A 13,016-nucleotide genomic window follows, 5' to 3' on the forward strand; every position below is an offset into this window, starting at 1 on the left:
CAGCCGTCACTGAGCAACCTCAGTTGAATGACCAGCTATTGGCCATAACTCAGGCATCCCCAACAGGGATACTGACACTGTGGGATTGGATCGCAGAGGCCTGGCGAGCCACAGACCCTACAGTGGACCTACCTTCTCTGCGGGATGGTTTACACTGGAAGGACACAGCCCTAGCCATCAAAGTCACTAGAAAATTGGCAATTCTGGCGATGATATATGACAAAAATATTAACACTCCCATGCAAGTTACTGCTTCAAATGCAATAGAGAAAGCCATACTCAGAGGAGCCCCGCCACACCTAAAAACGTCATATCTGAATTCAATAGCACATGCATGGATAATTGAAGACATCATTAAAGTCTTCAGACTGGCTGAGGAACTCCATGGCATTCCAAAATTTACATTCAATGCACAAATCAGGAATCCGAGCAGAGGCTCTATGCCACAGCAACAAACCAGGAAACAGGAAAATCCTAGGCAGATATTTAACAGGCCCTGGAATGGCAGATTTTTCCAAAAATCAGGACCAATTATTAATATGTTCAGGGGATGGTCTCCAAGAAATTGGACTCCAAGAAATCAGCACGTGAATAGCTTTTCAGGGTATCCATAGCGGAATTCCAATTTTCAGGGTAATTCTTATAGGAGCCCTAATTTTCAAAATAAGTCAAGGGGAAATATACAACCCTTAAGACAACCTCTGAACAGGAATCCTAGATGGAATCTTAGACATGACCAACAATCACAGGTACAATATACTCAAAAATTCTTTTCAAAAAACAGGTAAACCTGCGGGTGGACACAGCTAACATCCATGATTGACCCGGGGATAATAGACCTTATATAAAGTTATATAGAGAAATTTTTTCACACCCTCAGGTAGTCGAATTCTTAATTGACACAGGCTCACAGATTGCTCTGTTGAATCAAACATAGAGCAGGAATTTGGGGACGTTCCCATCCTGCAATATTGGAGGGCTTGGGGGTACACTCTCCAAAGCATATCAAATTCCTATCATTATACATAATTATGATAGGAACCCAATTAATACCTGTGCCTATATGGGACAAAATTTAGAAAATATCCTGGGGATGGACATTTTACCTACTTTATTTTCTTTTTTTATTCCACTTAAAACCTGAAAAAATAATGTAGTTGGCTTCACATGTAATTTAGCGTCCGTCCAGATTGATCCAGTAAAATTACCAAAACCTATAGGACAATGCTTAACTAAACAGTACCCTCTTAAGGGGGGACATAGGGAAATTACTGCTAAAATTCAGGAAATGGTGACTGAGGGCATAATCTCTAACGGTCACTCCCACAGATTTAATAGCCCTGTGTGACCGGTTTTAAAACCAAATGGGCAATACAGATTGACTATTGACTACAGAAATATTAATAAAAATAGTTCCAAAATGCCAGTGGCATTGCCTGGCTCTGAGGAGGTAATTAATAAAATTTCCCAGAGAAACAGCAAATTTTATGTGACAATTGACATGTCAGATATGTTCTTTGCCATTCCGATTACAGAGGACAGCAAGGAATATACCACCTTTACATGGAAAGGTGCACGATATCGATTCAATAGGTTACCACAGGGATACTTGAATAGTCCAATCATTGCACGTTCCATTTTGTCATCACAAATTGACAACTCCAAATTCTCTTCTCTTATTATCTCCTACATTGATGATCTCATTATGATGCATGATGAGGAACACATATTGGAACAGGAAAAACAAAAATTGATACAGGACTTAAGATCAAAAGGATGGACCATAAACGAGGAAAAGACCTTGGGTCCCACAACAACTGTTAATTTTTTAGGCATAACATGTAATTCACAAAGCAGACAAGTACCACAATCATCCAGTGACAAAATTAAAGTTCTAACACCACCCAAGGATAAAGTACAGGCTCAGAGGCTGATAGGATTATTTGGCTATTGGAGACAGAGCATTCCTTATATGGGAGCGTTGCTGGCACCATTGTACAAAATAACTAGGAAGGCAGAACATTTTGCTTGGGACTCAGAACAGGAAAAAGCTTTTCAGCAGTTGAAAGACTATATTATTACCTTTCAAAGCCTCGTATATCCAGCACAAGGTGATGGCTTGTGCTTGGAACTAGTACAGATGGGTGATCATGGCACACGGTCTCTATGGACCAGAAAGAAGGGGGATAAACTGGTCAAACCATGTGGTTTCTGGACCAAGCAATTTGCATATTCTCCTAATAAATATACAAAATTTGAGCAATCAGTCTGGCTCTTGTATGAAGCTTTAAAATCAACGGAGCCTGTCACGGGCAACACCAAGCTCACTGTTGGAACCGCAGCACCTGTCCTACGCTGGACTAAGCTGACGCCAGAAGAAACAATGGGTGTCCCATGTGACCAGTGGTGGCTCGCCTGGAAATGGTACATCCAAGGCAGCGACATTGCCACGAAGGTGCAACCTAGTCTTCTCACAGAGGAGATTCACAAGGCAGAGATAGACTTGCAGAACCCTGGTCCAAGGGATGAGCAAATCCATGTCCCAGTTGGAAAATGGGGCTCATCCTGGTCTCCTGTCTCACAGAACGTCTGGTTCACAGACGGCTCAGCAGTGGTAACTAAGGGCGTGAGCGCTTCGACAGCAGCAGCTTTCAGGCCAGAGGAGGGGGTGGTTCTCAGAGAACAAGGTGAGAGCAGTTCTGCTCAACATGCAGAGCTCATAGCTGTGGTGTTGGCAGTGAGACACTCAGTACAGGAAGAGCAACCTATGGTCAGAATTTTTACTGAGTCCTGGCAGTTGCTAATGGAATTACAATTTGGTCACAAAGATAGAAAAAGACAGATTTCAAAATTAATGGCAGTGAGGTCTGGTGCAGGGATTACTGGAAAGAACTAAGCCTATTGGATGAAGAGATTAAGATCTTAGTTACACATGTATCAGCGCATAGAAAGGGAGAAACACCAGAAGAATAATAGCATTGCAGACTCTCTCACCAAAGAATCAAGGGTAAGGCTAGCATCTAAGGACTCACTATCTAGGCCAAAGAGACAAATCAAATTTCCTATTAAATATCAGGACTATGATACAACTGGAGCATTTAAGGTTCCTAATGAACCGGACAAAACACAACCCTTATACCCCAAAACACAATCACATAGACCACAGAGGGAGCATTAGCCTCCAGCTCATCTAAAGGACTATGCAACACAAGTTACAGAACAAAAACCTGTTATAGTTGATGATACTATTAAACAGATCCATAATGACTTAGGGCGTTTAGGAACACATTCCCTTTATAATTGGCTGACTAAAAGAGGTCTACAAATTCCAAGGCAACGCATTAAGCATGTTATTTCTACATGCGTTGACTGCAAAACATTTAGTGACAGATATAGATACAAAGAACCACCGGATACTACATCTATACACACATTTCATTTTCTTTGTCAAATTGATTTTATTGGACCCTTAACACACTCATACACCCAAAAACCTGCATGCACCTTAATGGATAAATACTCTCGCATCGGAGTTGCATTAGCCTGTCACAAACCCACATCGAGGGCAGCCCGAGCGATTCTTCGATGGAGTTGTTTCTATGGACCACCTAAGGTTATTGAAAGTGATCAAGGATCACATTTTACCTCCACAGCAACTAAAAAACTGGCACAACTTTTAGAAATCCAATGGCAATATCATTTGCCTTATAAATCCACTGCTTCAGGCAACATTGTAAGATTCAATCAACTTTTAAAAAGGGAGCTAAAATTACCGGAGCAACATTCTTCTTTTTAATCGGCACTGGATGTTGCATGTTTCCAATCAAATCAAAGGGAAAGACTTGGTCGTGAGCCACCTCACTCCTAGTATCTAAATCACTCACCAGACATTGTCAATTTGCCAATTGACAACAAACCTTGTAAATTTCCTTATAAAGTCACCATTAAGGATCATAAAAATAAACTCTCCCCACAGAATATAATCGGTGATGCAGGAGGGAGTACTTACTGGACTCCAGGAGGACGCGGACAGTTACAGTGCCGCAAAGCGAACCGAATCTCCCGACTTTTAAGTATTCTTGCTTCTTTTATCTATGCACTTATGAAAACTCAATGACTACAAGAACAATATGAGCAGTTAGAACACAATGTTTTCTTTCTTAGATCCCAATACTTCAAAAACCCGCTAAGAGGACACTGTGATAAAATGTACACCTTGCTGCAGCTTGCCTATGCTGACATTCAGAGACTCCTTAATTGTGGTGTTGCATCTACTGATTCTTGGAGCACTTCTTCTCTGTTAGAAATGGATTACTCCAGACCATCTGGCTGTCCAGCCGATGGTGAATGTCAGGTAAATCTAATAGAACGAATAGATACAGCTTCAGTACTTTTCTATGACACTTATGCGACACCCATCACAATTCAGGGACAGACCTCTGTTCCTCTTGAAAGCCCCTTTTATCTGCAAAGCTATTACCTTTCTAGAGATCTTGTACATCCTTTAACTTCATCTATTTACTTCACTGTGCAACCTGTGGAAGTTACCTTTTCTGATATTCCTGTGGTACAAATTGAAACCCCAACATTTCTAAAGAGCTTGGGTGATGGCGCATGGATTTTGGGTACACAAAACATATCTCAGTTATTCTATTTTAATCGTATAGCCATGTCAGATAACAAGTTAACCTTTACAACTTGCGTTCATGTTTTGAATATTAACATTTCTTTTAATGGCCATAGTTACATGACTTCTACTAGTACACATTTCTCATACCTCTTCCTTCCACCCACGGTGGCAGATACTAGCAAACCAGTTCCTTGGATTAATTCCACCACAGTCAGGAAACTATTCATCAAAATCTGGACGTGCTAAAGACCCCTCATGATGACACCATGAAACACCTCCACGCACTGGAGGCACATACAACCAAAACACAGGCCTTGGTTTATACCGTGAATGCAGGGTTATCCAAGGAAGGCCTGGCCACTGGATTAAATACAGCTTGTTCCTTCTGGGGACTCATGAAGAGACCCCTGCGCCTACACACTTGTTGTGGCTCGTGGAACACATATAACCAACCCTGTGTATTTCTTTTGCAATACCTGGAACTCTATCGTTGGAAATGTTTGGGGTGGACCTAGAGAAATTTTGCTTTTTATGATATGTATTATTTTTGGATGATATTTGCTGAAGTATATAATACACACCTGTTGCACAGGTAAACTTTTTGCTAAAACACAATAATTGTGATTTCCTCAAAGTTTTCTTTGTAACATTTCAGAAATCAGGGGATGGCATGTATAGAGCATATAAAATGTATTACATATGCTGGATTGAGGTTTACAAAGCAAGTTGTTTACTAGTAGGGACAGGACTATGGCCACACATGTGTGAGACTGCTAAGAGTGAAGTAAAAAACATGGTTTTGTGTGAAACTGAGCGTAACAAAATTGAGTGATAAACTCATTTACCAAGCAACTTCTGGTTATCACCTAAGAGGTAAACAAGTCCAGGGAAAAGGGGATAAAAGCAGAACTCCAGAGCAGTGCTGTGAGCGGTCTGACTGGGCGCTCGGCTAAGCCCCTCTGCGAGGCTCTGGGTGAGACACTACCCGACAGAGTCCTGTGCGAGGTGCAAGCCGCGATACTCCGGGACTCTCCGAAGTTCTTCCCTGCAAGACCAGCTCGCCTCAGACCCAGCGTGGGCCCAGTCGTCTCTCCTGGACAAGGGACCTTCTCCACCTCAATTGACTCTGGGACTCGGTTCCTTAATAAATCCTATTCTATTCTGTGTAACCTTCTGTGCTGACCAGAGCACTAGCCTCTGGAGGGACATTGGGTCCCAAATAAAGCTGGGTTACTCACTCTATCTGACCCTGTGTGCTGGGACTTTGTTCTCCACTCGTGTCATGAGTACGATGCAGGGACGCAGGGCCCTGCCGAGGGGTTCATGTCCCCTCGACTTTCAGGAAGAGACTGAATCGTGGTGACTGCCTTACAGGAGCTCGCAACCTCCACCCACACTCCTGCATGAAGCACGTCTTTTTTCTTCTTGTTTTGGATACTTTGACAGCTGGGGCAGTGGTGACTGGAGGGACTAGCCCTCCCCCGGCAGATAATTCCTAGAGCCAGTGGAACCTCACCTTAGAGAAAGCCTTTCATGTGCAAAGCAACCAACCCAGAGCCCCACCCCCACCACCTCCGCTATGGCTTTCACACTCGGACCACATCCTCCTGCTCTTCCACAAGGGCAGGTACCAGACAACCAGGGACAGCCCCCGTGCTGTGCTGCAGAGCCTGCCGGGATCATTCCAACTAGCCGATGCTCACCCTGACACCCTGTCTCTCCTGGTCCTGCCCACGGAATCCGCAATAAAGGCTCTTGACCATGCGTCCCTCACCCTTGCATCCTGACCAGTACAGTGCTCCCCCGTGTGGCACGAATGGTGTGGCATGGTGTGTCCTGCCTCCTGCTTCTAGGGCTCCCTGAAGATAAACTTCATCCTCCATGACAGTCATTTCTGTGTCTGCCTGGCTCACCACACCAGGTTAAAACAAATCCCTGTTATTCTAAGACCACTCCCACCAGAGTGCATTTCTGAATGTAGCCTGATGACTTCTCCTCCGAGAGTTCTCAGTGTCCCGTTGTCGGCTGTTGGGTACATTCCAGACTTCTTAGCTCGGCAATTCCTTCATGATGACCCCCATCCCGTTCAACCTGTTCTCCCCACTGCCTGTACGAACTCCGCTTTGGCCGAGTCCAGCTATTGTTCAAGGGCCCTGGACACGGAAGGGCCGCACAGTCCTCTCCACTCCCCACCTGGAACAGGCTTCCTTGTGTTGTCTGCCCCTAAACCCCTCCTCCCCTTGAAGATCCAGCTCAGGTGTGTCTCAGGGGCAGCGTAGCCGCTTCTCTTTCCGCGTCCACACAGCAGTCACCCAGCCTCCTCTGTCACACTTCCCACACTGCTGCACTTGTGTGCCGCTTACGGACCATTTACAAGTGTTTGTCTCAGTAGATCACAGACCCTTTCAGGAAAGCAACCGTTTTCTTTTTGTACTTATTTCCCCCAAATAGACGCCAGGCATAGGCGTCAACATGTGTTGAGCGAATAGATTACTGGAATGACTATAGTGTCATCATCTATAGAAGAGATATTTTCCTTCTACAAGAAAATATAGGGAGTAAAAATGCAGACATTACTCTGAGTAATACTTTTACTGATATATTCCCTTGGGCAAGGGAAGTAAAAGAAAAAATATATGGGATTACACCAAACTTAAACGTTTTTCACAGCAAAGGAAACCATCAATAAAACAAAAAGGCAACCTACTGAATGGGAGAAGATAATTGTCAATGATACATTTGATAAGGGGTTAATATCCAAAATTTATAAAACACTCATTCTGCAAACTCCAAAAAAACAAACAACCCAATTACAAAATGGGCAGAGGACATGAAGAGACATTTCTCCAAAGAAGACATACAGATGGCAAACAGACACATGAAAAAATGCTCAACCTCTCTAATCTTTAGAGAAATGCAAATAAAAACCACAATGAGATACCATCTCACTCCGGTCAGAATGGCTATCATCAATAAATCAACAAACAACAAGTGCTGGTGAGGATGTGGAGAAAAGGGAACCCTGGTGCACTGTTGGTGGGATTGCAGATTGGTCCAGCCACTATGGAAATCAGTATGGAGGTATCTCAAAAAACTGGAAATGGAACTACCTTATGACTCAGCAATTCTACTCTTAGGTATCTATCCAGAGAAATCCAAGATGGTAATTCGAAAAAATATATGCACCCCTATGTTTACTGCAGCACTGTTTACAATAGCTAAAACTTGGAAACAACCAAAATGCCTATCGGTAGACGATTGGATTAAGAAACTGTGGTACATTTATACAATGGAATATTACTTGGCTATAAAGAAGAATGAAATCTTACAATTTGCAACGATGTGGATGGACCTAGAGAACATTATGCTAAGTGAAATAATTCAGTCGGAGAAAGACAAATACCATATGATCTCACTTATATGTGGAATCTAAAGATCTGAATAAATGAGCAAAGTAAACAGAAATAGTCTCAGATATAGAGGAAAAACTGATGGTTGCTAGAAGGGAGGCGGGTGGGGATGAGGGAGAAGGGGAGAGGATTAGGCAGCATAAATTGGTAACTACAAGATCGCCACGGGGACACGAAAGACAGTGGGGGAATATCATCAGTAATGTTGTAAAGATTTTGTAGGGTGTCAGATGGACACTTGTCTTATTAGGGAGACCCCTTCATGGACGGTGTAGATGCCTGACCACTGCACTGTACACCTGAAGCTGAAGCTGAATAGTACTATATATCAACTATAATTTAATATATATATATATATATATATATATATATATATATATATATATATATAGTCACAGGGTATGGAGTACAACATAGGGAATAGAGGCAATGGAATTGTAATAGATATGTACCATGTCAGAGGATTAATAGATTGGGTGGGGGGTTATCACTTTGTGAGGGGACAAATGTCTAACTATTGCATTGTTTTGTACACCTGAAACTAATTTTTAAAACATGTATAAAAAATAAAAGATATTTTCAACCAGCACACACATGTGATGTGTATATATACATATATGTGTGTGTACGTGTGTGCATATGTGTGTGTGTGTGTCTGTATCTCACAGGCAATGTTTTGCAAGAGAAACCAGAGACAAATATAAAGTCTCTGAATTTTTCATTCTTTGTCCTTTTAGAGGCTTCCTTTCTATTGGTTAGCATTTGAGTGGCTCCTAGGATAGTTCCTTGACAAACAGAACGGAAAATTTAAGTTCTCTGCACTTTATGATTTATACCAATTTTACATAATTTAAGTAATTTAAAACAGAATTTTTCAGCTTATAACTAGGGTTTTAAAGCACCCAGTTTGGAATTAAAATAGTACTGGTATCTAATGGCTTTAATTAATTTATCTTAGCCTTCATGCGCTGGCCAAATTCTGAGCTTAAATGTTAAAGACATTTAAGTAATGGGTTAAAATAGTGACTCAAAATATAGTAACAGCTATTCAAAGTCATTTTTGAAAACCCCGATTCTTCAAGCATGAGTAGTACACAGCTTCTGAAACACTGAGAAGGTGCATTTTCAAGGTTTGACTGGATAGATATGGCTTCCGTAACAATCAGTTATGTGTACACTTAGCAACAGGCTGATTCAATTCATCAAGAGGGCTATGCATTGTAAGGCTAAATAAATAAATAAGACCGCAGAGAAGCAGAGGAGGAGAACGAAAGTGCTGTCCTATTCTTCTCAGCATTGAGGAACAGCTCATGTAAGGAAGTCAGTTAAATGCACAGTCCATTAACTGATGGCCCCAGCTGTCCACTTCCACGTCACCCCTTTCAGCAGTTAATGAAAGACAATGAAGGGGGCCCCGGCCATTTGTCATGGTGCACGCTGTCCCCTGGTGGCAATGAATGTGTCTTTGGGAAGGTAGAATCACCTTTCCTCTCTCGTTTAATTAAATTACATTCTGTAACTACTGGGAGGAAAACATATGGTGGAAAGAGTATGTGTTGGGAACTGAATAGACTTGGTGGTTAATCTTAGCTGCCAGCTGTGTCACTGGATAAGCTACCTAACTTTTCTGAGCATTAGTTGCAACAAAATAACAAGTAACTCAAAAAAAAAAACATCAAGGAGAGAATGAAATGAGGTTGTACATACAAAACAACTACTAACAGTTAATACTTATTGTATGTTCTGTGCTTCAGACATTCAGTTCTACCTACGTATAGCAATCATTCTATCATTCTAACTACCTGCACGGGGAGATTTTTACCCCGTTTACAAATGGGAAACTGGGGCACAGAGAGATTAAGGAACTTGCTACAGTCAACACCACCAGAAGTGAATTTGAACCTGTGTCGTGGGGCTCAAAAGTTCCTTCTGTAACCGCTACACAAAACCTGGTATCAAGTCCTTGTTCAAATGATGAGCTAAGCAATTTCAGTAAGTGTGATAACTATTCCAATGGGAGAGACGCAGGCTTCTTCTCCTTCCCCAGCATGCTGCTGGCTTTTGCACAAACTATAAAACATTTATGGAAACACATAGGCCATTGAGCACCTTAATCATTCTCCACCTCTATGTAAACTATCCCGACCCTGACACACACAGGATGGCTGACCTCAAGAGAGAAAGCATGGATATTCCTAAGTTCACACTGAAAGGCTACCACCGTGGTTCAGTACACCTTTTCTATGTTTGACTGTTAAAGACACAGGGACTGTCTAGGCCAAAAATGTGCGACTGGGAAGTCAAAGGCATTTCCCCTGCTCTGGCCTCCTGCGCTCCCTGTCAGAGTCTGGTTGCAGAGTTGGTCCCTGTAGCACATTTGTAGCTCAGATCCATTCTCTTCTCTGCACCATCGCTGCAGCATAAGTCCAGGTCCTTCCTCTTTTTTTTTTTTTTTAAAGGCAAGTTGTCTTTAATTTTAGGTGTCAATCTGAAATATGCTGAATAAGTATATGTTCACACAAAAGCTTGTATACGAGTTTTCATAGCAGCATTGTTCTTGACAGCCCAAACTAGGAAACAAGGCAAATATCCATCATCTGATGAATAAACAAACAGCGTTGTAATACAGGGTCTCTGGTCCAGCCCTCGGCAGGTGGACAGAGAATATGGTGAGGCCAAAAAGGAACACCCACGGAGCCACAGATAGGGGTCATACCACTATATTCTCAATGGCAGCTGGTAGAGATACAAAAGTAAACATCCGCCAGTACCCCAACAGGGGGTCTTCCTGCACCCCAGTCTCACTGGCAGCCAGGCCCAGGCAAGACACAGGAAGTAGGATCAACAGGATCCGCAATCTGCCATCCGTGCTTGCTAACCCCACTTGCTAGCTGCAATCCGCACTTGCTAGCATAGCCACGGCAGTTGAATCAGTGGCCAATGGCTAACTGGTTACAGCTGATGGCCATCTGATCACAGCTGATGGCCTCTACTACCCGAGCCAGCACCTTTCCACGTGAGGTCGAGGGCCTGGAAACTGCTCTCTGGGACTCTGTCCCCACAGGCGTTCATCCATTCAATGGACTATTACCCAATATTGGTAGTAAAACATTAATCGTTGGTAGGAAATGCAGTAGGGACACAGGCTACAACATGGATGAACCTTGAATACATTAGGCTACGTGAGAGAAGCAGGTCACAAAAGACCACGTTATATGATTCCGTGTATAGAAATTGACCAGATAGGCAAAATTACAGAGACCTCAAGTAGAGTCATGTTTGCCTAGGGCTGCGGAGTGGGGTGCAGAGTGAATGCCAGTGAGTATGGGGTTCCTTTTAGGGGCACGTAACTATCCTACAACTACAATGTGATGATGCTACACATTTCCGTAACTACCAAAATCATTGTACACTTTAAATGGATGAACATATATTTGAATTATTTCTCAATAAAGCTGTGAAAAAAAGAGCATCATGTAGAATAGCTGGGATGAGGAAGTGAATTAAATAACATAAAATCGTCAACTGTGCAGTTGTTCCTTCTTTATAATGTTCTAACATAAAATATGGAGACCAAATTGGTAAAAATAAGAACAAGCTAAATGTGAAGCACATAATTAGTATCACATTTAAGGGCATTTTTTTTCATCGTTTTAACCTTAAACCATCAATTTTGGTGAGATATGAAAATTAATAAGTTAATAGCTGTCTTAACTGCCAAGCCAACCAGTGATGCATTTCCCATTTCTTCCTTCTTAATTTAAGGCTTATTTGGGATATTCTTTAAATGTAATAGTATGTTTTCCTTCAATTATTAAAAATTTTAAGCAACAATATTAAAAGTCCCATGTTTACGACTATATAGATGGCGACATCTGCAGCCTTAAATTCCTCAAGGAAATGGATGTTTTCAGACAGAGCTTTATTAATTTACTTTATTAATTTTATGATAGGAAAAACGCATGTATTTTAGGGCAAATTCCCTCATTATATAAGCCACTCCCCAGGAGTAAAGAGGTACATTAACTCTTTTGATGAAGCAGTAATTGAAATAATTAATACCATAGTGACTTGGAAAGTTATCTTCTAAAGCTGCTAAAAGAAATGAAATAGAGAATTGTAGTTTAGCTGACAGAGGAGCTCTAGTTGCAGACCTAGAAAAAGTCAAATAAGAATCAAGTGTGACTATTTAATAAAGAAAATCCCACGTGTTTCCAATAAAAAAAAGAATCAAGCGTCCCTTCCACCGCCATCACTCCCTCACCCCCGCCCCCACTCACTCACTCCTTGTTCCTTTCACTGAGCCCCACCCTGCCCCCCCCAACCCTCCCTACGAGGTCCTTTTACTCTGGCAGGAGGTTCGCTTTTCATTACTTAGCATGTTTACGCTGCTTACATAACACTTACCTTTTCATTGTTTAGAATATTAGGAAAAGTTCCTCTCTTTCCCGGATTTCAGTATTTCAACTCGTAGGAAATGAGCTGCATCATTTTCTGAGTAACTTTTTGATCTTAGACAAACCTTTCTGAGTCTCAGCTGGCTCATCATATCATCATCTACAATGTTCATGGTTATCATGCAGATAAAGTTTAATGATTTACTGCATGGAGCTTAAATTATGGCTCATTGTAGATGCTAAATGACAGCTGTTCATTGATGGTCCTCTGTATACATACGACCGTACTGAGTAGTAACAGTGTCACAGAAGAAGTATGCTGCAGTCTCCGACTGACTTTTAGGAACTTACATTCCTTTCTTAAAAAAAAAAAATGTAATTTTATTATTTCTTTTATTACATGCATGTGGTAATAGGTTCAAGGAATTTACAGCTATTCCATATGCCAAGAAATTAGTGAGCTCTTTCTCCTTGAAATCTGATGAAATAATAGAATCTGCACAGTAAATTTTCTGTAGAATTCCTGATAAGCGACAGAATCTACACAACAAATTTTCTTTAGCATTCCTGATAGGCGAT

Source organism: Rhinolophus ferrumequinum, assembly GCF_004115265.2.
Source record: "Rhinolophus ferrumequinum isolate MPI-CBG mRhiFer1 chromosome 3 unlocalized genomic scaffold, mRhiFer1_v1.p scaffold_36_arrow_ctg1_4, whole genome shotgun sequence".
Taxonomy (NCBI): Eukaryota; Metazoa; Chordata; class Mammalia; order Chiroptera; family Rhinolophidae; genus Rhinolophus; species Rhinolophus ferrumequinum.